The sequence below is a fragment of the Mobula birostris genome, chromosome 4 (assembly GCF_030028105.1).
Source record: "Mobula birostris isolate sMobBir1 chromosome 4, sMobBir1.hap1, whole genome shotgun sequence".
Taxonomy (NCBI): Eukaryota; Metazoa; Chordata; class Chondrichthyes; order Myliobatiformes; family Myliobatidae; genus Mobula; species Mobula birostris.
In genome coordinates, this window is record NC_092373.1 from 159,325,856 (window position 1) to 159,350,017 (window position 24,162).

Consider the following 24,162-nt stretch of genomic DNA (forward strand, 5'->3'; position numbering starts at 1 on the left):
GGGTTTTCAATGACACGCTGAACCTTTGCAGACTCCTGAGGAAGTAGAGGTGCTGTCCTGTTTGTGGAGTCCAGATATTCCTAGGCTGCTACAGTTCTGCTCAAACTAGGATTCTGTTTGGCGCAAGTTTTGAGCAGACGTAGAAAAATTATGGAATTATCAGTACAATGATCACTCTTAGTGTGGGGAAATTTAAACAGCTTATAGTCATTCACGAAGACGTGCAAATCTCCTACAGCACCACTTTACAGAAGGGAAGGAGAAGATCTTGCTGAATACAGACATCAAAAAGTAATTAGTTATTTGGAAACTAAAGTCAAAGTAAATCTATTGGTGAAATACATATAAGCCACCATATATTACCTGATATTCATCTTCTTGTAGACAATTACAAGAAAATAAAGAAATACAATGGAATTTATCAAAACCAAAGACCAGCAAACAACCAATAAGCAAAAGAAGACAAATTGTGCAAATTAAATTAAGTAAATAATACTGAGAGCATGAGTTGTAGAGTCCATGGAAGTGAGTCTATAGCTTATGGAGTCAGTTCAGCTTTGAGCTGAGTGAAGTTATCCATTCTGGTTCAAGAGCTGGATGGTGTAGGGTAATAACTGATCCCAAACCTGGTGGAGTGGGACCCAAGGCTCCTGTACCACCAGCCAGATGGTAGTAGCAAGAAAAGAGCATGGCATGGATAGTGAGGGTTCTTGATAATGGATGCTGTTTTCTTATGGCATCGCTCCTTGCAAATGTGCTCAAAGGTGAGAAGGGCTTTGATCGAAGCTTACTTGAAGCAGGTGGGTATCTCAGACTGCTGAAGCAAAAGGGTAAAGATGGAGAGAATCTTGCTGTCTTTTAAGTTACTTGGTTTTGTTTGATAGGAGATGAAGACATTCAAGTACTGCCACAGCCATCAAGCATCCTTCTGTGATTGAAGTTCGGTCCATAGTTGCTTCTTTGTATGTGAGATGGATTTCCAGAGTTCATAACGGCACCCCCGTGTACTTTCCTGGATTGCCAGTCCTGAATACCACCAATCCAGCCCTCAGCTGATTACGAATTACTTGGTTCATCCAGGGTTCCTGGTTAAGAAAAACTCAATGATTTTGTAGAGATACACTCCTTCATGAGTGTCTTTATAAAGTGCATGAGAACTGTGGTGTATTCATTCAGGTCTTCTGATGAGTCCCCGAACATGGCTCAGTCCTATAACTACCCCTCTGCCTCTTGTGACCACTATTTTGTTGTTCCTACCTCTGGTGTTTTGCTCATATAGTCTCTGCCTATATTCAGGTAGGAGGTGGTCAGATTTCCCGAAATGCAGCTGATGGATGGAACAGTGGGCATTCTTGGTAGTGTAGCAGTGGCTGAATGTGTTGGGTCCTCTGGTGCAGCAGGTGATGTGCTAATCATAGTTGAGCAGAGATTTCTTCAAGCTAGCATGCGTGAAGTCCCTGGCAGGGATACTAACGGAGTCCAGGTGGGCCCACCAAATCCATGCAAACATCCAGCAACTACTTACACTAATTGCACACTAATCCAATTATGTTCTCTCCACATTTTTTCCAACTCTGTCTCCTACAACTCATTATACACTAGAGGCAATTTACAGTGGCCAATTAACCTACACCCTGCCCTGCACATCTTTGGAATGTAGAATGAAAGTGACAAATCTGGGGAAGCCCACATGAACACAGGGCAAACATCCAAACTCCACGGAGAAAGCCCAGGGGTCAGGATTACATCCATTTACTGGAGCAGTTCTATAAGCTGCACTATTGTGCACGTCTTCCTCCTCCATGTAGCCTTTCTAGAAATACCCTGAAAGTAGATTAAACTAGGAATTTTTAAAGTTAATACCCTCATTTGTACAATCAGCATTTTTAGAACATTTTAATTGTGCCATTAAATAATGTCTCCAGCAGGATTCTGAACTTTATTGATAAACTGTAGTCACTACTGTTAGCCGGTTCTTTGTTATTATTGAAATGTGAGTTACATGAAAAAAGAAAATGAGTGATTTTTTTTCTCAAATTTTGTTCATTTTTATACCATTTGCATTGACAATAACCCATACTCATTTTTTCTGGCAGATCTAAGCGGTGGATGCAAGTCCTTGCAGGTTATATGCCACTTAACTCTCTGACCAAGTAATTATTTCTCTGCATTTTATTATAATTGACTTTTTCAAAGTATTTCTTAATGCATCAGAAGGCTATTTATGAATTGATTTATCCACTGTTAACTTCATTTTCTTCATCACAGTTCTTTTTCTTCTCTACTAGATATTTGTGCAATTGGGTACTACTAGATCTAAAAAGACTGGATGGCCACAGTAATTATAGAATCAAATAGCACCAAACCATTGCCTGCCTTTAGTATATCAATTTTTTTCCGAATTAGATATACAGTAAAATTAAAGTGGAAAAACATCACAAGCCATGGGAAATAAAATCTGAGAAATGGATTCTACTGTATCTTTTTCCATCAGTCTTTTAGATCGTGTACTCTAAGTCATAACAACCATTCCCGTTTTAGTAAAATGTCCTCATGATGTCATCTCTTGGAACTTTGTGAAATTCTTAAAACTGTTTTTAATCCTGATGCCAATGGAAAAACTTCTTCATCTATCGAAACAGTTCCATTACTTTAAACAGGAGATTGCACGGCAGTTCAGAAAAAAAAACAGTTTAAGACAGAGAGATGGTTCTGATTTAGAAGAGTGGAAGGTAACACTGTGATCCATTATCAAAGCTTAGAGACGACTCAAAGGTAGAGCATTGCATGTGAAACTAAATGCATCAATTTGATGAAATATCATAACAAATAATCCAATTTTATCTTGCAGTATATTTAACATTCTCATTGCTACTTATGTGTGCTCCATGCTACTAAACCCATTGCTTTTACTCTAGACAGGATTGCAAGCATTGTTATCTATTTGAAAATGTCCTAGGTATTGTTCTTTTTGCTGCCTATTAGCCAAGGCATGGTTTATGTTTGTATAGAGCAACAATACACAGCCTTAAACTGAAGACACTTTGATTGATGTAGTGTTCCAGTAAGGCTGTAATATAAAATTTAATTTGGTCCAAAACTTTTTTTCCCTGCTCTCTGGAGCTGACATTATGTACAGAGCAAGAGAATTCATTAATCCTGCAGTTATTAAAAAATGAAGCGTCTCTCGTGCTTGACATCCAGTTTGTGTTATGGCTCACTCAAGCCCACCTGTCATTGCTCATCTTCATGCAGGATACTCTATGCTAAAAACAAGTGCCTGAGAGGACAGAGAGTAACATGTTCATCTGATTTCTACTGTTCCTTCAAATCCAGTAAAAATTAGAAGTGAAAACTGAGGAATGAAACTTTTTGAAGGGTATTCTTTATTTTTGTCGAATGTTGTGTTATCATAATTGGGGTTTGGTTTGCCTTTTATCTTGTATTTAACCTCAGCAGCAATTACACATAGCTTTGTTGGAATAGATAATGTTTTCCCTTCTTCATAAGCAGACCTTCGGAATCAAACACTTAGTTCCATTTGAGTGTTATGACTGATGAGGTCAATGTAGAGACGGAGGGATTAAAGGGGTGGCACTACAAGTCAGGGAAAATATCACGGCGGTGCTGAGACAGGACCGACTAGAAAGCTCGACTACTGAGGCTAAATGGGTGGAACTGAGGAATGACCATGTTAATGGGAATAGAGTATAGAACACCCAATAGTCAGTACAATTTAGAGGAGCAAATCTACAGAGAGATCGCAGACAGCTGTAAGGTTGTCATAATCAGTGATTTTAATTTTCAAAATATTGACTGGGACTCCAATACTGTATAAAAGTTTGTCAAATATGTTCAAGAAAGTTTCCTTAATCAATATATAGAGGTCCCAACTAGTGAGAACCTGATTCTGGATCTCCTGTTAGGCAATGAGATAAGGCAGATGATAGAAGTGAGTGTAGGGGAACAAATTGGATCTTGCAATTATGCTATTAGTTTCAAGATAATTGTGGAGAAGATTAGGTCTGGTCATCAAGGTGAGATTCTAAATTGAATCAGAAAGAATCTGTCAAGTGTGGATTGGGATAGGCTGCTTTCTGGCAAAGATATGCTTGGTAAATGGGAGGCCTTCAAAGATGAAATTTTGAGAGTACAGAATTTGTATGTTCCTATCAGAATAAAAGTCAAGGATAACAGGTTCAGGGAACCTTGGTTTTTGAGAGGTGTTAAGATCCTGGTTAAGAAGAAGAAGGAGGTGCCTAGCAGGAATTGATAGCAAGGAACAAACAAGGTACTTATGGACTATAAGAAATGCAAGCAAGCACTTAAGGAAATCAGGAAGACTAAAAGAAGGCATGAGGTTGCTCTAGCAGACAAGGTGAAGGAGAATCCCAAGGCCATCTACAGGTAAATTAAGAGCAGAAGGACAGAAGGGACAAAATTAGTCATCTTAAAGATCAAAGTGGTCATCTATGCCTGGGACCGAAAGAGATGAGAGAGATCTTAAATGGATTTTTTGCATCTGTACTTAGTCGGGAGGCAGACACAGAGCCTATGGAAGTGAGGCAAAAGAGCAGTGAGAGCATGGACCATATACAGATTACAGAGGAGGGGGTGTCTGCTGCCTCGAGGCAAGTTAGGCTCGATAAATCCCTGGGGCCTCACTAGGTGTTCCCTTGGACTCTGAGGAAGGCTAGTGCAGAGAAAGCAGGGGCCCTGGCAGAGCTTGGGTGGCAGAGCAGCATAGTGGTTAGCACTATGCTTTACAGTATCAGCGACCCAGGTTCAATTCCCACCATGATCTTGTAAAGAGGTTGTACTTTTTCCGCATGACCACATGGGTTTCCTCCGGGTGCTCCAGTTTCCTTCCACAATTGTCCCGTGATAAGACTAGGGTTAAATTGGGGATTGCTGATCAGCATAGCTGGAAGAGCCTATTCTGTGCTGTATCTCAATAAATAAATAAACTAGCTATTTAAAACATCTTCAGCCATGGGTGAGGAGCCAGAGGATTGAAAGATGATTAACGTTTTTCCATTGTTTAAGAAAAGTTCTAAGAATAAGCCAGGAAATTATAGACCACTAGTGGGTAGGTTATTGGAAGGTATTCTAAGGGACTGGATATGTAAGTTAGACAGAGACTGATTAGGGATAGTCAGCATGGCTTTTCGTGTATTAAGTCAGGCCTAAACAAAATTATTGATTTTTTCAAGCAGTTTAAAAGGAAAGGCAATGAATATTGTCTACATGGACTATAGCAAGGCTTTTCACAAGGTCCCGCATGGGAGGTTGGTCAAGATGGTTCAGTCACTTGGTATTCAGCATGCGGTAGAGAATTGGATTAGAAATTGGTTTCATGGGAGAACCAGAGAGTGGTAGTAGATGCCTCTGACTGAAGGACTGACCTAGTGGTGTGCCACATGGATTGGTGCTAGGTCATTGTTATCTATATTAATGATCCGAATCATTCCAATTATGAACTGTCTTAATGAACTAGTGCCTTTACAATCTTCTGAAGGGCTGGTACAGCACCTTTAAGTGGACAAAGGTACATCTCCATAGCTGAAGAGAGGGAGGAGGGGAGGACTCCAAGCCCAGCTGAAATGCCAAGAAATGAAAGTTCCACTACCCAGCATCTTGTTATCAAATCTACGGTCACTGAAGAACAAGATTGCTATACCAGAGGAAAATGAGGAATTGCTGCATTCTCTGTTTCACGGACTAGGCCGAATAATAGTTTGGCACACACTAGATGGGCCAAAGGGCCTATTTCTGTGCTGTAGTGTTCTAGGACTGTAAGACACTATATAGCACAGAACAAAACAATGCAAGGTTTTTGTCTTGTAGTTCTCCAAATTTGTACTTTAACTTGGAAAGTCTTTACTTAAACAGTCATATTCAATTGGATGGAACTGAAAAAGGGTCTCGGTGCAAAATGTTGACTGTTCATTCATTTCCATAGATGCTGCCTGACCTGCTGAGTTCCTCCAGCATTTTGTGTGTGTTACCATGAATATCAATGTCACCCATATATGATTCTGTTAGTGACATGAAATAAACATTAACATGAACAAATACGTTTGGTAGTATCACTCATACCTGATGTATTTATGAGATACAAGTATAGAGCAGGCTTTAATCTACATGCAATAAAATAACCAAAGCATCTGTTAGCTTACCAATATAGACCATATGGGAAATTTAACCATGCTTCTACTGTCACCCACGGTAACTAAAGGATTTAAAATGCAAATTAAAGAATTTGCATTTATGTAGTATGCGAGTGCTGTTGAGTTATAGGTGAACATCCTTGACATAAATTGGAATAAAGAAAATAAATTACTAATATGAATGTTTTTGATGTGATCATTCTGTGTAGTGTGTAAGTTATGTGATAAAAATGCATGAAGTATTTAATGCAAATCTATGTCCAACATACTTATGCTGTGTGCATTCCTGCTCAGTTGGACTCAGCTGCCACTGGTAACGTAAACACCTATTTATAATAAAGTGGAGGTTTTTCACTCATTAAACACATCGGAGCATTACTGTGTGATATATCAAAACAAAATGGCATTGTGTCTTTGATACAATAGGTGACAAAGATAAGTCCGTGGAAGTTTTTGATCAATTATGTGTTCAAAATCCCCAAAAGAAATTTACTTTCTGAAACACACAGCCCCAACTCTGTATTTTGCATCACATCTCAGGCTTCAGTGGTGGTCCAGTGAAAGAACTATTGTAGGATTCCACTGTGGATGAATATTTGAAGGAAATTAAAAAATCATAGTCAAAATATTTACTGGAGGCTTTGGTTTAAATGACAAGATAACAATGAAGAAATATGGTAAAGTTAAACTATCAGTAATGACAACAGAATCAATCAGAAAATGATTATATGGCAGAATACGAGACCCCAGCAATACACCAAGGAGATAAAGAGTCTCAGGTATGAATATCCCTACTGCAGTTGTACTGTAAACTGTATTGGTCAACGAGAAATTTTGGGCAGAATAACTGACTGAGGGTAATTCAGTAAAAGCAGCCATCCAAAAAGTTGGAGAAATGAGGAATGGGACTATCTGGGTTGCTCTTTGGAAGAAATCATGGATTTTCAATGCTATTCTGAAAATCAAAGGTGCATACAGAGAAGGGATTGAAGCTACTACTGTCTATTCAAAATACAGTGGATTTCAGTTAATCAGAACATGTTGGGACCAGTACATTTTGTCCAATTAAGCAGCTGCTCCATATAGCCAAAGTTTCATGGAAATAGTTTAAAAGGTATAAGAAAGACGAACTACCATTTAACTGAGTAACAAATTATGTATTAAAATGAAATAAAGAACAATTTAGAACTCTACCAAAACTACTACAGTATGACAAAATAGTTCCTAATGTTTATCAATGGAGGAATTAATATAGTGTATGCTGCTGCGTTCTTTTGATTGACCGTAAATAAACAAAATTAGCACTGGCACCTAGTGCAGATAATCGACTGCCTTCAAACAATGCTTTGATGATTTTCTCCCCCAATTCTTCATTTCCATTGTAACATTCAAGATGATTGTTGATACCTTCAAATTCTTTGTAGTTCCTAACTTGTTGAAGTAGTGATGTTATTACATTTTCACTCCTGGCCGTTTCTGGCATCTCGAAGTCTGAATGGTTGAAACCGTAGTGAGCAAAACAGTTCTAAATTGTCTTACAGCTTAATAGGCACCAACTATCACTGACAAGAATCACTGCTTTTTGAACACAAATACAAATTGTTTGCTCTAAGTACAGTGTAATGTCTAATGGCCACATGACATGCACATGACTGATGCTAATTAGAAACTGTCTTGTCCCAATTAAGCAGCATAGTGTCCCAAGTAAACAAAAGGTATTCTGGTTATTTTCTTGATTTGTTTTTAATTCTTTAAAGGTTGTCCCAAATAAGTGGCTACCCAATTAACCCCTGGACCAATTAACCCAAATCCACTGTATTGGCCTAATGTTAACTTTTTTTTGGATTACCAATTAAAATGAAAATCAAATGAACAAGGAATTCTTCCAGAATAGCATAAAATAAAGGCTAAAATCTTCATGACGTTTCCAAATAGAAGCAATTTTTCAAATGGTTCAGATTGTTCCTTTTATTATCAGAGAATGTATATGGTATACAACCTGCAATACTTCTCTTTGCAGACATCCACAAAAAACAGAAGAACCCCAAAGAATGAACAACAGAAAAACATTAGAGCCCTAAGACCCCCCTCTCCCCCACGCAAGCAGCAGCAAGCATCAATGTATCATACTCGCTCACCCACCCCAGCCCCTTCAGCAAAAAGCGTTTGTGCCCACCACCCACCAAGCGACAGCAAAACACCCAAAGGGAGACCATGACCATGATTTGAATACATAAATACAAAAGCTGTTGTTTATCCAACAGTTCGACATGCCACAGGCTCTCTCCCTCTCACGAACAAAGGACAGACAGATGTCAGTTTTATTCTGAGATTCCTGACTCGAGAATCGGCAGAAAACTCACCCATCATCGAGGGAAAGAGAAAGAGAACGCAACCGCTCGACTACAGACACCTCCATCCATACATCCACCACAGCAAGATCCTGATGTTCCTTCTCCCACTTTCGCCTCGGTCAGCAACACTGGCCTGGAATTGGTCACCTACAGAGCCACAGCCTGGAGGCGCCATCTTCCAACCTGCGCCTGGAGAATATCAGAAAATGGTCGGCCTTTATGATGAACTTCAATAAAAAATAAATTACAAAAAAAAAAGAAACTGGTTGGCTGACGAGGTCCAGGAATGGGAACTTATCCGCCACAAAAAAACAGCAGTTTGAGTGCCACTTGCAAATCAGAACCTTGATGGAACCATAACTACCTTGGAAAGGGGAAAAAGAGACACTAAAGTGAGGAATTTAAGCTGTTTCTGCAGATGAGCTCGAAGAGGCAGCCACCTGGTGCCACCTTAGCTCTGCCGGTTCCATTGTTTTTGTTACCGCAATGAAGATGGCAGCGCGACGCAGCGTGCGCAGCCGTTCCAAATTGATATCATATCTGTGAAGTAGGATGCCGTGCACAATCCTGATTTGATAGAGACAGACGTGAAGAAGCACGGAGGAACATCTGGAGAAACTTCTGAAATGCCTGCTTCGCTGCCGCTGCTACTGTGCGATCGCGAATCTCCAGAGCGAAGGCTCCAAATCCTTGGCCTTGCCTGTTGCCTGTTGCCGGGGCTGGTGTCGAAGCGCTCGGTGGAGATGGTGCTCGGTGCATCAGTGTCGGGGAACTGGTTGGAGGCTCGGAGTTTTCGGACGGACTCGGAGCCAGACTGTGGTCAGTTGCTTCTGGGATGCTGTATCAGCAAGTTGGCGGTGCTGGAGGTTTACCGTCTGCGTGAGATGATGGGACTTTCAAGAGACTTTGAGACTTTTACTGTGCCCATGGTCTGTTCTTATCAAATTACGATATTGCTTTGCACTGTTGTAACTATATGTTATAATTATGTGGTTTTTGTCTGTTTTTCAGTCTTGGTTTGTCATGTGTTTCTGTGATATCATTCTGGAAAAACATCTTATGATTTCTTAATGCATGCATTACTAAATGACAATAAAAGAGGACTGCGTGTCCTCATAATCTAAAAAAAAGTTCCTATGGTGTTGATTTTGGTGCCCTGGAGCATTCAACAACAAAGCACCATGTATACAAATTGACATCTGATGCTGTGTAAGGTGCCTTCAGGATTATGTGGCAGATGCAGAAGTTAATACACAGCCATGTAAGTATCCCTTCATCTATATTGTGCCCTTGTCGATAGCATTGGGCACATGTACTTTGACAAAACACCTAAAAATGATCAATATGTTTGATTGTTTTAATGTTGTGAATTAGCTGAGATTTATCTAACTTTCTTCTCCACTCCCACGGAAATAAATGAAGAGACCGAACTTGTGCGAGGCTCGGAGGTCAGACTTCCCACTGTAACAGCTGGGAATCGCAGAATGTTGCTGCTTCACTGCCGGACACAGCAAGGATTCCAATAATGGGGCACACTCAGGAAATCACTGGAAAGAACCTGGTAATTTTCAGGAATTTTCTCACAACTCTTGCTGTGTCTACATGAAAGCAAAAAGTTGAGTACAGGTATTATTTAGTTAAAACAGATTTATAGCATCTTGTGAACTGATGCTACATATATGCAAGTCTTTGTTTGTCCACTTCATTCCTTAAGGGATCGCCATCCCTTTTAAAGCCATGTAAGCCCGAATGAGAACCAATTCCACAAGTGGCACAGTCAGCCAATCAATATCCTTATCTCCTAAGAAGAGAACTTCTTTCGCTCCGACCAGGCATAACCCTCCTGCTAGAGAAAGTGAAAGAGCTGAAGGTAGAAAAGTCACCTGGAACCAGATGGTGTATAAAGAGGTGGATGAAGTGATTGTGGAGGCATTAAGTAATAATCATTCAAGAATCATTAGGTTCTGGAATAGTTCCAGAAGACTGGAAAATTGAAAATGTCACTCCCCTCTTCGAGAAGGGAGAGAGGCAAAATAAAAGAAACTATAGGCCAGTTAGTCTGACCTCAGTGGTTGGGAATATATTAGAGTCAATTGTTAAGGATGAGATCTCAGGGTTCTTAGAGGCACATGACAAAATAGGCCATAGTCAGTATGCTTTTCTCAATGGAAACTCTCGCCTGATGAACCTGTTGGAATTTTATGAAGAAACAACAAGCAGGATAGACAAAGGAGAATTAGTTGATGTGTACCTGATTTTCAGAAGGCCTTTGACGAGGTGCCATGCATGAGGCTGTTTAACAAGCTACAAACCTGTGGTATTACAGGGAAGATTCTAGCATGGATAAAACAGTGGCTGATCGGGAATAAAGGGAGCCTTTTCTGGTTGGATGCCAGTGATTAGCGGTCGTCCACAGGGGTCTGTGTTTGGACCAATTATTTTTACATTATATGTCAATGATTTTGATGATTGAATTGATGGCTTTGTTGTAAAGTTTGCAGACGATATGAAGGTAGGTGGGGGGCAGGTAGTTTTGAGGCTACAGAAGGACTTAGGCAGATTTGGAGAACGGGCAAAGAAATGACAGATGGAAAACAGTGTCGGGAAGTGTATGGTCATGCACTTTGGAAGAAAAAATGAAAGGGCTGACTATTTTCTAAATGAAGAGAAAATACAAAAAATCAGGTCCAAAAGGACTTGGAAGCCCTTGTGCAGGATTCTCTAAAGGTTCATTTTGCAGGTTGAGTCTATGGTGAGGAAGGCAAATGTGATGTTAGCATTCATTTCAAGAGGATTAGAATATAGAAGCAAATTTGTAATGTTGAAACTTTATAAAGTACTGTGAGGCCGCATTTGGAGTATTGTGAGCAAGTTTGGGCCCTTTACCTTAGAAGGGATGTGCTGAAACTGGAGAGGGTTCAAAGGAAGTTCATGAAAATGATTCCAGGATTGAATGGTTTGTCATATGAAGAGAGCTTGATGGCTCTGGGCCTGCGTTCACTAGAATTCAGAAGAATGAGGCGTAGCTTAATTGAAACCTATCAGATAGTGAAAGGCCTTGATAGAGTGGATGTGGAGAGGATGTTTCCTATGGTGGGAGAGCCTAAGACCAGAGAACACAGCCTCAAAATAGAGGGACGTCATTTTAGAACAGAGGTGATGAGGAATTTCTTTAGCAAGAGAGTGATGAAACAGTGGGATCCTTTGCCACAGGCAGCCATGGAGGCCAAGAATTTACATGCATTTAAGGCAGATGTTGATAGATTCTTGACTGGTCAGGTCATGAGGGGATACAGGGCAGAAGACTGGGACTGAGGGGAAAATTAGATCAGTCATGATGAAATGGCGGAGCAGACTCGATGGGCCAAATGGCCTAATTATGCTCCTATATCTTATGGTCTTATAACATGGCATCATCTATAACCACAGTACTCAGCCCTTAATGATAAAATCTCCAATGCATATGAATGAAGCAATTAAATAGAAACAAAGAGAAGCATAGAAAACCTACAGCACAATACAGGCCCCTCGGCCCACAAAGCTGTGCTGAATATGTGCTTACTTTAGAAATTACCTAGGGTTACTCATAGCCCCCTATTTTTCTAAGCTCCAGGTACCTATCCAGGAGTCTCTTAAAAGACCCTATCATATCCGCCTCCACTACCATCGCCGGCAGCCCATTCCACACACTCACTACTCTCTGCATAAAAAAACTTACCCCTGACATCTCCTCTGTACCTACTTCCAAGCATCTTAAAACTGCGCCCTCTCGTGTTAGCCGTTTCAGCCCTGGGAAAAAGCCTCTGACTATCCACACAATCAATGCCTGTCATTATCTAGTATTCTGCTTAAATAGCACAGTCATCACAGTCCAATTTGCTTGATTTTAGTACAGATTGGTCAGCATCCACAGCAGAAAAAGATAAACAGACAAGGATGGAAATGCTGTACAAGTCCACACATTGTAGAGTCTGCACATCACTCTCTCCCATTCCTTCCCCATCTCCCAGAAACATGTCCTGATTAATAAAAGTGGGAGCAGTTATTCTCTGAGTCTGGTGCGTTCCCTGTCCTTGTACCAGTGAGAAGACTATCTTGCTTCTTCTGAAACAGCAACTTTCCTCTTACTCATCAAGCCAAACTAATCATTTGCTCTATTGGCTGACCCAGAACCATGATAAATAATGATCCTGTGGTCATTTCCTCATCTCCATTCACCACTGTCTTATGCCCCCATCTTCCTGGCTTTAATAATGCATCTGACATTACCTAGAGAAATTTGTAATGCAAATGTCTTCTCATTAGACAGGACTGTGCAATGTAAATGGCAGAAAAAACATTCAATATAAATTAAGTGGTCCTATAAAGTGCTTTCACTCTCAAGGCTTTTTGGCCTTGCAAGGTACTAGAATGAATAACCGATCAAAGTGATTTAATTGACTATGGCTGAAATAATTATTGATGAATTAATAAGATCATCATTGAATCCTTTATTTTGTAAAGATCATGCTGAATAAAAGAAGTGGAAAATGAATATAATTTGCCTGGCACCGGTTCCAGTATCTGCATTAACTTCAGATGATTGTGATGACTCTCATCAATAGAACCTACCTAATACTTTCATCATATAGAAGAGAGGTCAAAAAGAGAGAGCTAAAACATTTTAATGAACTCCTGCAGTCCTGTGAATAATGCCCACAGAAATACAAGCATTTAAGTTACTTTATTTCTCACTGTTGCCTCTGTCCAATCTGATCTATGTAAGTAAAGTTCAGCAAATAAAATAAAATATACAAAAATTAAAAGATATGCCTGTGCATTTAATTCAATGTGTTTATAATATTTACATCCAGGTGTGTATTCATTTGTTTGTTTGATGGCTCTGTAGGCAGATACCAGTTACACCACCAAGATGTACTCAGATCTACCTGACTTAAAATTGAACTGTATGTACAGGAGTGACTGATGTCTGTGCAAGTGGAATCTCCCCAAAACTGGCAACTTGTTGGGAAAGACGGTCAAAAATCATACCGTTAGAGATCCGCCACATCTGTTCCCAGGATGAGGTTTTCCTTTTCCGGACGTCAGAGATGTCCTCCTTTTTCAAAGAATAGGGCTTCCCTTCCTCTATTTCATCTCCTCTATTTCCCAGACAAACGTGCTCACCTCATCTTCCCACCGCCTTAACAGAGATAGAGATCCTCTAGTCCTTACCTACCACTCATAAGCCTCCGCATCCAACACATCATTCTCCCCAACTTCAGTCATCTTCAGCAGGATCCTACCCACCACTTGTCAACTCTTCACTCTTTTCCATAGATGCCTCCTGACCTGTTGAGTTCCTCCAGTATTTTGAGTATGTTGCACCAAACATATTCTTTACATACACTCCCCCCCCATCTCCACTTTCCACAAACATTATCCCTCCATAATTCCCTCGTCCATTCATCCCTCCCCGCTAATCTCCCTCCTGACTCATATCCCTGCAAGTGACAGAAATGCTACGTGTGCCCATTCACCTTCTCCCTTACCTCCATTCAGGGTCCCAAATAGCCCTTCTAGCAGAGACAATACTTCACCTGTGAATCTGTTGCGGTCATCTTTTATATCCTGTGCTTCCAAGGCGGCCTCCCTACATTGCTGATCTGGTTTCCTGACGTACCCCAAAGACACATGGGTTGGTAGGTTCATCTGCTGTTGTAAATTATCACTGCCAGTAGAATCTGGGATATATTAATGGGGAGAGCACCACATGGAATTAGCGTAGGATTAATGTAAGTGGGTGCATGATTGTCATGGATTCATGTGGGACAAAGGACCAGCTTCGATGCTGTACCAGAAATGCTGGCAATTCCCTTTGGGACTATTAACCGCAGCCCGTCAATTTGACTTTATGTGTTCAGAGTTACACTGTAACTATTGCATTCCATGACCAAAAACTATTTAATAGAAGCCACTGATGTTAACAGACATTAAGTGAGAAGCAAATTATGCTCCCCCAATACTCAAACAATTGCGTCTCCAAACGGAAAATTCTTCCTTAGTTCTCCCGCTCTCCATACTTAAACTAAGGTCCAAAGTAATGTGCTTATTATATTTTAGTTTCTTTGTTGATATCACAAGTTGCCATATTTAATTAGTACAATACTAGTTTTCAATTTTCCAAATAGTACAGCTTACTTGGCCTATTTGAAACGTCTAGTTTGCTCTCTACTGTTTTGTTTGAAATAATATTACCAAACAAATGACCACAAGAAAATGACTTTCCAAGGTCCTTGCAGTACCTCGTTACCATTCAGTCAGCATAAGTCCTGACTTTATTATTGACTACATAGAATACACAATACACTGACCTCTGCCATTTGCAACTAAATCTCTGCTAGGAGATCTATCAGAGTGATTTCATCAGCTGAGGACAGCAAGCAGCAGCTAGTTAGTCACCTCAGACCTTTGCAGCAGAGCCCTTTCTATTCCCCAGGAAACACAGCTCAGAAAGCTGAAGGAAACCTCACTGCTCGTCCACTATATTGACTTCATCTATAAAGCAAGCATTACTCAATTAAACAAATAACTTCTCTGTAAAAAGCCACATTAAGATGATCAGAGGTGATAATGATGTCTGAGATTACTTTCCAAGAGGAGATTATTTTATGCTCCTCCCTCTCCCTAGTCAAATTGTGCTTCGTAAGTTTTTCCCAAATAAATCTTCCATTAGTAACACAAAATCTGTTGATATCCACTATGATATTTAATACAGTAAAAATACCTCTTACCCCAACAAAAGAAATTTGCACTAGATTTCTTCTCTAAAGATCATCTTGGTTCCATTTGAGAATTTTAGTAATGATATCGCTATTTACAGTAAAACTACAATGATCTGGCTTGTAGTATCATGATTCATCTTCTGGTGAGCCCAATACAATTAAAGGGAGCATGGAAAATGGGGTTTTGGTGAAGGAAAAGGGATCTCATCAAATATCACCTGGCAAGCCAGATGCCAAAGTATTGGGATTTCCAAATAGTTAGACGGCAAATCTTTCATATTTTATTGTAATTAATAAAAAATATAATAATACATGATATGATACTGCCTCCTCTAAAATACATCCAACCATGAAAATGTTCCAAGCAGATTTTAGTGATAAGCTGAGATTCTGTAAAGGTGCAATTCTGTCATTACTCCTAATTATTAAGCCTAATCTTTTCCCCATATAATGCAAATGCATCTAATTACTTGTTCCGGCAGAACATGCGTTTTTCAGAGAGCCATTGAAGATTCTCCTCGTATCTGAGTGATGACGATATCATATACAAACTAAGAAGTCTCTGAGATGGGAAGGAGATGAAACAACATTAATTGGTAGAAGTTATCAATTTAATATTCTTAATTCAATTTTACCAGATGATTGAGTTCAGCAACTGTTCGAAGCCACTGCTTACTTAATCATTACTTATCTAGTCCATGCTGGCTTCCCATCAGTCCCATTCCCATATTCTTATTTCTCTGGATCCCTGTAATACATTCTCTCACACATGAGAATTACCTCCATTTTGATTTCTCAGAGGTTCCCACCCTGGTGTCCATGGACACCTCAATTAATGGTAGGGATCCATGGCATAAGAACGGTTGGTAACTTCTGCACTGTCATAATTTACCATTACCTATCAGCCAACCAGTATAAAGTTCAAATCTCAAGGTAAGTTTATTATCAAAGTGCATATATGTCATCATGAGATTCATTTTCTTGCAACATACTCAATAAATCCAAAAGCCATAATAGAATAGGGCGGACAACCACTGTGCAAAGAACAACAAAATGTACAAATACAAAATGAAAGAGAAAAAGCTATAGTAATAGTATTAAAAATAATGCACAAAAATCAATAAATATCGAGAACATGAGAGGAAGTATCCGTGGTTTGTGAGAAGAGTTGAGTGAAGTTGGGTGAAGTTATCCCCTCTGATTGAAGGGTAATAACTGTTCCTGAACCTGGCGATGTGAGTCTTGAGGCTCCTGTACCTTTTTCCTGGTGGCTCTTAGGTGGTGAGTGTCCCTGATGATAGACGCTGTTTTCCTGCGATAACGCTCCATATATATGTGCTCATTGGTGGGGGAGGGCTTTATTCGTGACAGATTGGGCTGTATTCACTATTTTTTGTAGGACTTTCTGTTCAAGGGCACAGGTGTTTCCATGCTAGGCTGTGATGAGGCCAGTCAAAATATCCTCCACCACACATCTATAGAAGTTTGTCAAAGTTTTAGATGTCATGCCAAACCTTCGCAAACTCCTAAGGAAGCAGAGTGCTGCCATGCTTTCTTCATAATTCTGCTTGCATTCTGGACCTAGAACAGGTCTTCTAAAATGGTAACACTAAAGAATTTAAAATTGCTGATTCTCTCCACCTCAGAGGACAGGCTCATAGTCTTCTAGTTTCCTATTCCTGAAGTCAATAATTAGCTCAGGGATGTGGAAGAACTTCAGGGCAGAAACCCCCATGCAATCATGTGGAGAATCTTAATGCTTAAATAAAATATCTTCTGAACAATTAATAGAAATAATGGAAAAATAGGATATTCAGGTCAAAAGGAATGTCAATCATTTCAGATGGCCCTCACTGTGGCAAATTGGAGCTGCTAGTCTCATAGCTCCGACATGATGATTTCAGTCCAGATCTCCAGTGTTTTGCATTTTTTTGTTTTGCTTCTGTGGGATGTCCACGTTCAGCCTGTGGCTGCTTGGATTTCCTCTGGGTGCTCTCGTTTCTTCTCACATCCCAATACATACAAATTGGTAGGCTAACTGGCCACCGTAAACTACCCTTGGGCGTAGTTGAGTGGTAGGATTTGGGATGAACATAGAACAGTATAGCACAGGAATGGGCCCTTCAGCTCACAATGTTGTGCCAAACTAGTTAAATTAGTAATCTCTTCAACCAACATAATCCCATCAGGCCCTGAGGTCTTATCACCCTTATTGCTCTTTAAGAGACCCAGCACTACCTCCTCTACTTCAAAATGCTCCAGCACATTAATACTCTCAGCACTGATGTCCCTATGCTCCATGTCCTTCTCCTTGGAGAATATTGATGTAAAGCACTCATTAAGAAATTCACCCACATCCTTTGTATCCAAACAAATCTACCCCCTTTTAGATTAGATTAGATTAGATTCAACTTTATTGTCATTGTGCTGAATACAGATACAAAGCCAATGAAATGCAGTTGGCAACTAACCAGAAATGCAAAGAATAGTGTTATTTACAAAATAACTGCGAATGAAAAGTAAGTACTACAGCACACAAATATAGAAGTACTGAGACAGTCCAATATGGGTGCAATACTGCTTAGCACTGTGATGTGAGGTTCAGCAGGGTCACAGCCTCAGGGAAGAAGCTCTTCCTGTGCCTGCTGATGTGGGAGCGGAGGCTCCTGTAGTGCCTACCGGATGGGAGGAGAGTAAAAAGTCCATGGTTAGGGTGAGATGCATCCTTGATAATGCTTTTCGCCCTGAGATATTCTCAATGGTGGGCAATTGGGTGCCAATAATCTGCTGGGCAGTTTTCACCGCACACTGGAGTGCTTTGCGGTCTGATACAGGACAATTGCCATACCACACTGAGATGCAGTTAGTGAGTATGCTCTCAATGGTACAGCAGTAAAAGTCTGTCAGTATCCTGGGACAGAGGCAAGCATTCTTGATGCTCCACAGGAAATAAAGGCGCCGTTGCGCCTTTTTGATCAGGATGGAGGAGTTCAGGGACCAGGTGAGATCCTCGGAAATGTGGACACCAAGAAATTTGAAGCTCCACTACATCTCTGTTGATGTAGATGGGGACGTGAGTGTGGCTCCTAGCATGCCTGAAGTCCACAATGATCTCCTTGGTCTTCTGAGTGTTAAGGGCCAGGTTCTTGTCGGCAACCACACGGTCAGGTACTGGACCTCATCCCCGTAGACCGTCTCGTCATCCCTTCTGATCAGGCTAACCACCGTGGTATCGTCTGCGAACTTGATTATGGAGTTAGAACCATGTACCGGAACGCAGTCATAGGTGAAAAGAGAGTACAGAAGAGGGCTCAGCACACAGCCTTGAAGCACACCGGTGTTCAGGGTGAGAGTGGGGGAGGAAAGGTTGTCTAACTTAACTGATCCTTGAGTGGTGCCACCTTCTCCCTAGTTATCCTCTTGCTCCTGATGTATGTATCAAATTCCTTGGCATTCTCTTTAATCCTACTAGCAAAGGACTTTTCATGGCTCTTTCTGCCTGTTGTAATTCCCTACTAATTCCATTTACCCTAATCCCATATTCCCTCAGCTCCTCATTTGAGAATATAAAATGAGATTAGTGAAAATGGGTGTTTTAATAGTCAGTGGAGAGTCGATGGACCGAAGAGTCTGTTTTCATGCTCTACTGTGTGTTTAGTAGATCCTACTATCTATTTTTTTAAATGAAACTAACCCAGGCCCCTTCTTACTGATAATAAACTTTGTATCATCTCCAATATCAAAAGTGAAGGGTAAGTCCTGTAAATATTCGCGTTGAAATTTTTAAAAGGTTTTTCATTTATGCTGCCACAACTAGTAGGTTGGTGATCAATGAAAATAAAAAGGACCATATAAACCACTTTGATCCAAGCCTGTCATTTTACAACAGAGTGCTTACATTAAAATGAGACAAACATTTTAAAAACCTAATGTTGAGGCGAATGTTGTTCCCTTGTTCAAAAAAGGTAGTAGGGATAGTCCAGGTAATTATAGACCAGTGAGCTTTACATCTGTGGTGGGAAAGCTGTTGGAAAAGATTCTTAGAGATAGGATCTATAGGCATTTAGAGAATCATGGTCTGATCAGGGACAGTCAGCATGGCTTTGTGAAGGGCAGATCGTGTCTAACAAGCCTGATAGAGTTCTTTGAGGAGGTGACCAGGCATATAGATGAGGGTATTGCAGTGGATGTGATCTATATGGACCTTAGTAAGGCATTTGACAAGGTTCCACACGGTAGGCTTATTCAGAAAGTTAGAAGGCATGGGATCCAGGGAAGTTTGGCCAGGTGGATTCAGAATTGGCTTGCCTGCAGAAGGCAGAGGGTGGTGGTGGAAGGAGTACATTCAGATTGGAGGATTGTGACTAATGGTGTTCCACAAGGATCTGTTCTGGGACCTCTACTTTTCACGATTTTTATTAACGACCTGGATGTGGGGGTAGAAGGGTGGGTTGGCAAGTTTGCAGACGACACAAAGGTTGGTGGTGTTGTAGATAGTGTAGAGGATTGTCAAAGATTGCAGAGAGACACTGATAGGATGCAGAAGTGGGCTGAGAAGTGGCAGATGGAGTTCAACCCGGAGAAGTGTGAGGTGGTACACTTTGGAAGGACAAACTCCAAGGCAGAGTACAAAGTAAATGGCAAGATACTTGGTAGTGTGGAGGAGCAGAGGGATCTCGGGGTACATGTCCACAGATCCCTGAAAGTTGCCTCACAGGTAGATAGGGTAGTTAAGAAAGCTTATGGGGTGTTAGCTTTCATAAGTTGAGGGATAGAGTTTAAGAGTCGCGATGTAATGATGCAGCTCTCTAAAACTCTGGTTAGGCCACACTTGGAGTACTGTGTCCAGTTCTGGTCACCTCACTATAGGAAGGATGTGGGAGCATTGGAAAGGGTACAGAGGAGATTCACCAGGATGCTGCCTGGTTTAAAGAGTACGCATTATGATCAGAGATTAAGGGAGCTAGGGCTTTACTCTTTGGAGAGAAGGAGTATGAGAGGAGACATGATAGAGGTGTACAAGATAATAAGAGGAATAGATAGAGTGGATAGCCAGTGCCTCTTCCCCAGGGCACCACTGCTCAATACAAGAGGACATGGCTTTAAGATAAGGGGTGGGAAGTTCAAGGGGGATATTAGAGGAAGGTTTTTTACTCAGAGAGTGGTTGGTGCGTGGAATGCACTGCCTGAGTCAGTGGTGGAGGCAGATACACTAGTGAAGTTTAAGAGACTACTAGACAGGTATATGGAGGAATCTAAGGTGGGGGCTTATATGGGAGGCAGGGTTTGAGGGTCGGCACAACATTGTGGGCCGAAGAGCCTGTACTGTGCTGTACTATTCTACGTTCTATATGTTCTATGTTTGGCTATAGCTTTCAAAAAATAAAATCAAATAGAGTGATTGAAAATCATAAAGTGATGTAGATGCAGAAAACCTGAAATGAAACAGAAAATTTTGGAAACAATTAGTAGATCAGGCAGCATCCGTGGAGGGAGAGATAGCCAGTGTTCAGGTTATTGTATCTTCTTCAGAAAAAGATGACATGAAACATTAAACTCCTGTGCTGACTGACCTGCTGTGTGTTTTCAGGTTTTTCTATTTTTGCTTTGCCCTTCATTAGAAATTGAGCAGTCTGGCTAGATCACTATCCCCAGTGCTTGCTGGTGCACTTTAAATTACCTTTCCCACTTCTTTTTTAGAAACGTAAACATTATATGGAGTGTGGCTTTCAGGGGGCATTTATAAATAAGTTTAATTTTTTTCCAGAATTTCATTTAGTTTTACTTCATCCATTCCTTATTTTTTAAATTGTGTTCAAGCATTGAGACTAAGCCAATTTCAGGTGAAAGCCAGCTATGAAAACATAGCATCTTAAAAGTCATTACACAGAAGACAGTGAGTCTCCGGAATTGCTGCCAGAGGAAATGACTGAGGCAGGTACATTTGCCACAGTTAAGAAGCATTTGGATAGGTACATGGGCTTGGGAGGGTCAGATGTGGGCATCTGGGACTAGCAAAGAGGATGCTGTGGTCAGCATGGCCCAGTTTGGCTGTAGGGCCTGTTTCTATGCTATATTACTTTATGACTATTGAGTCTACATCTAGTCTGGTCATTTTGATTCATTGCATCCTTGTGTGAGAAAAGGCTGGTTTTAATTCTCCAGTTTCCCCTTACTGCTAAGCTCAGCTGAGGCTCACGCTTGTACCACATATGGCTATCCTTATGTTGATTAGGTGAGAGTGTTACTTTATAAATACAGTCTAATTTATAATTAAAAGACCAGCCATTTATACTTATCAATGCTTTTCACTGAGTATGTAACATCTGTTTTATGACATCTGTTTTAATTAATAAGGAAAAACGTAAAGTAAACCAGTTTGTTTTATGTACATATTAGTGCCACTCCAGGAGCCAGAACTCAGAAACCAAGCACAGTCAGAGTGCAACATAGTCAGTGATACCACCTGTCAAAAGAAATGTTAAACCAAGAGGTCCATCTCCTCTCACATGTGGATGAAAACACAAAAAAAGTGAAATGTGCATGGTGTTCAGGCCAGTATCTATCCCTGAGTAAGTGTCACTGAAGCAGATCATGAACTTCATATACACAAAATAAGCTGCCATATTTTTACCGGCAGTCACTTGCTTTGCAATAATCCAAACTCAAAGCGGTGCATGGATAAGGCAGATAGTCAGAATTCTTATCTCAGGGTATAAATGACAAACAGTAAGGGATGTGCATTTAAGGTGAGAGGAAATGTTTAAAAGAGATACTGTATGCAGCATGAGGCTTTTACACTAAGTGAGTGGTGGATGCCTGGAATGGGATTCCAGGGATTATTAGTGGAAGCAGATATGATAATGACATTTAAGAGGCATTTAGATGCAGGGAATGGAGGGAAGAGGATCATGTACAGGTACAGTCATCGTGGGTCAAATAGTCTGTTCCAGTGCTGTACTGTTCTATGTTCCAAGTTCATGAAAGGTGCTACAGAGATGTCTCTGCAAGAAAATATGCGTAAGGTCATATCCCTGGGGATCAAGAGTGATGAAGGGTCTCAGGCTGAAACATCAATGGTTTGTTTCGCTCCATCGGCTGCCTGACCTGCTGAGTTCCAACAGCATTATCTGTGTTAGCTGGACTCCATCTCCCATGTTTCTGAGCCATTCTGAACTCTCATCAGAGCACTGGAGTTGCAGAAACCATGCAAAATGTATCCGATGCATGCACAATTATTTCAAATTAATGACTGCATACCTCCGACCTTCAATGTTGCCTGTGATGCTGCATCAACATTAACTGCCACAACTCTGACCAACTATTTCACTACACTTTATACACACTGATAATGTCAATCGAGGCACAAATGATGTTCGGAAAACTTTTATCACACTAAGGTAAAGAGGAGATGGAAATACTCAGGCCAATTTTTCAATGGACCTGGTTACTGCTGTAAATAGACACTAGATATTTAAATGATATACTAAACAGCATTACATAAACATAATGAAGGGACAGAAGTAGTTTTTTAGGCACCACTTGCTAAAAGAACAAAGGATACAGCTTAAGCATCAGTGTGCCACAATGTGAAATTTGGAGTTTATTTTGAATGAACAAAATATAAGAATAATCAAGATTTAATTAAAATCAAGTTTATTTGCTCTACTGAGTATTTCAACCTAACTTTAACTTCCTAACCTGAACTTACTTTTCTCTTTACCTCTTCTTTTGTATCAAACAAAAAATGTTGTTCTTTGCAATATTTGGACAACAAAAACAACTTGCTGAAGTATTTTTTGTAAGCATGCAAGTCCTTCAAACCCCTCTTCAAAAATTATCGTGTCCTCCCCAATTCCATGAGAATCTCTGGCCCAAAAGTGTGCAAACTGGTAGAGAAGCAGACGGCATCTAAATACTTGGAGTTTCTGCTCACGGAACACACAGAGGCCAAATCCAGATTCCCTCAGCTGATTCCAGACAGCTCACCCATCATCTGCATGAACTCACAGAATTACAATGGATGTAAATCATATTCAGCCTCAAAGAATTGCCTCTGAAGCATATCATCCCACTATAGAAGACATCTTCAAAAAATGGCATGCATGATTAAAGACCCTCAACATCCGGGAAATCCACTCATATTTTTACTATAATGGGGAGCAGGTACAGGAGCCTGAAGGCCCCCATTCAATGAATTAGGAATAGTTTCTTCCCCTTCGCTATCAGATACCTGAATATTCCTTGAACCTATGAACACTCTCATTAATTAATCTGGAATATCACTCTAAATTACTCTCTGAAGTTAAGTCAGGGATAGAGGACACACTTTAAATGAGTAAACAACAAATTTGGACATTTTGAAAAGTTGATCTTTATGCACAGTGAGCAATGCTTAAAATGGAAAGTGATTGAACAAAGAACCCACAGATGATAGGGTCTGGGTGGATGATATAGGATAGAATGAATGACCTTCCTCAACTAACAGAATCTTGAAATTTTCTCAATGGAATGGAACAGAATATTAAAATACTTCCTGCTGCCTGGCCAATCAGAAACACTCTACCACAGGCAGCTTGCAGTGGTATCTGGAGCGATGAATGAGAAAGTTCAAGCTCTCTGTAACCACGATTAATCATACATTCAAAATTACACCCACTCAGCACAGAAGAGAGGAAGGTTTTAGTTGGGAAAGGACAAGATCCACGTTGCCAAATGATTTGATATTAAAATAGTGCTGGAAAACACTTGAACTCTATGAAAATCATCCTTAAACAGCAGCCTTGAAATATTTCCCAGTTCAATTAACTTGGCTCTGTGTCTAAAGATTTATTTATAAAATAAAGAAAACTTTGAACTTCTTTATACCACTTC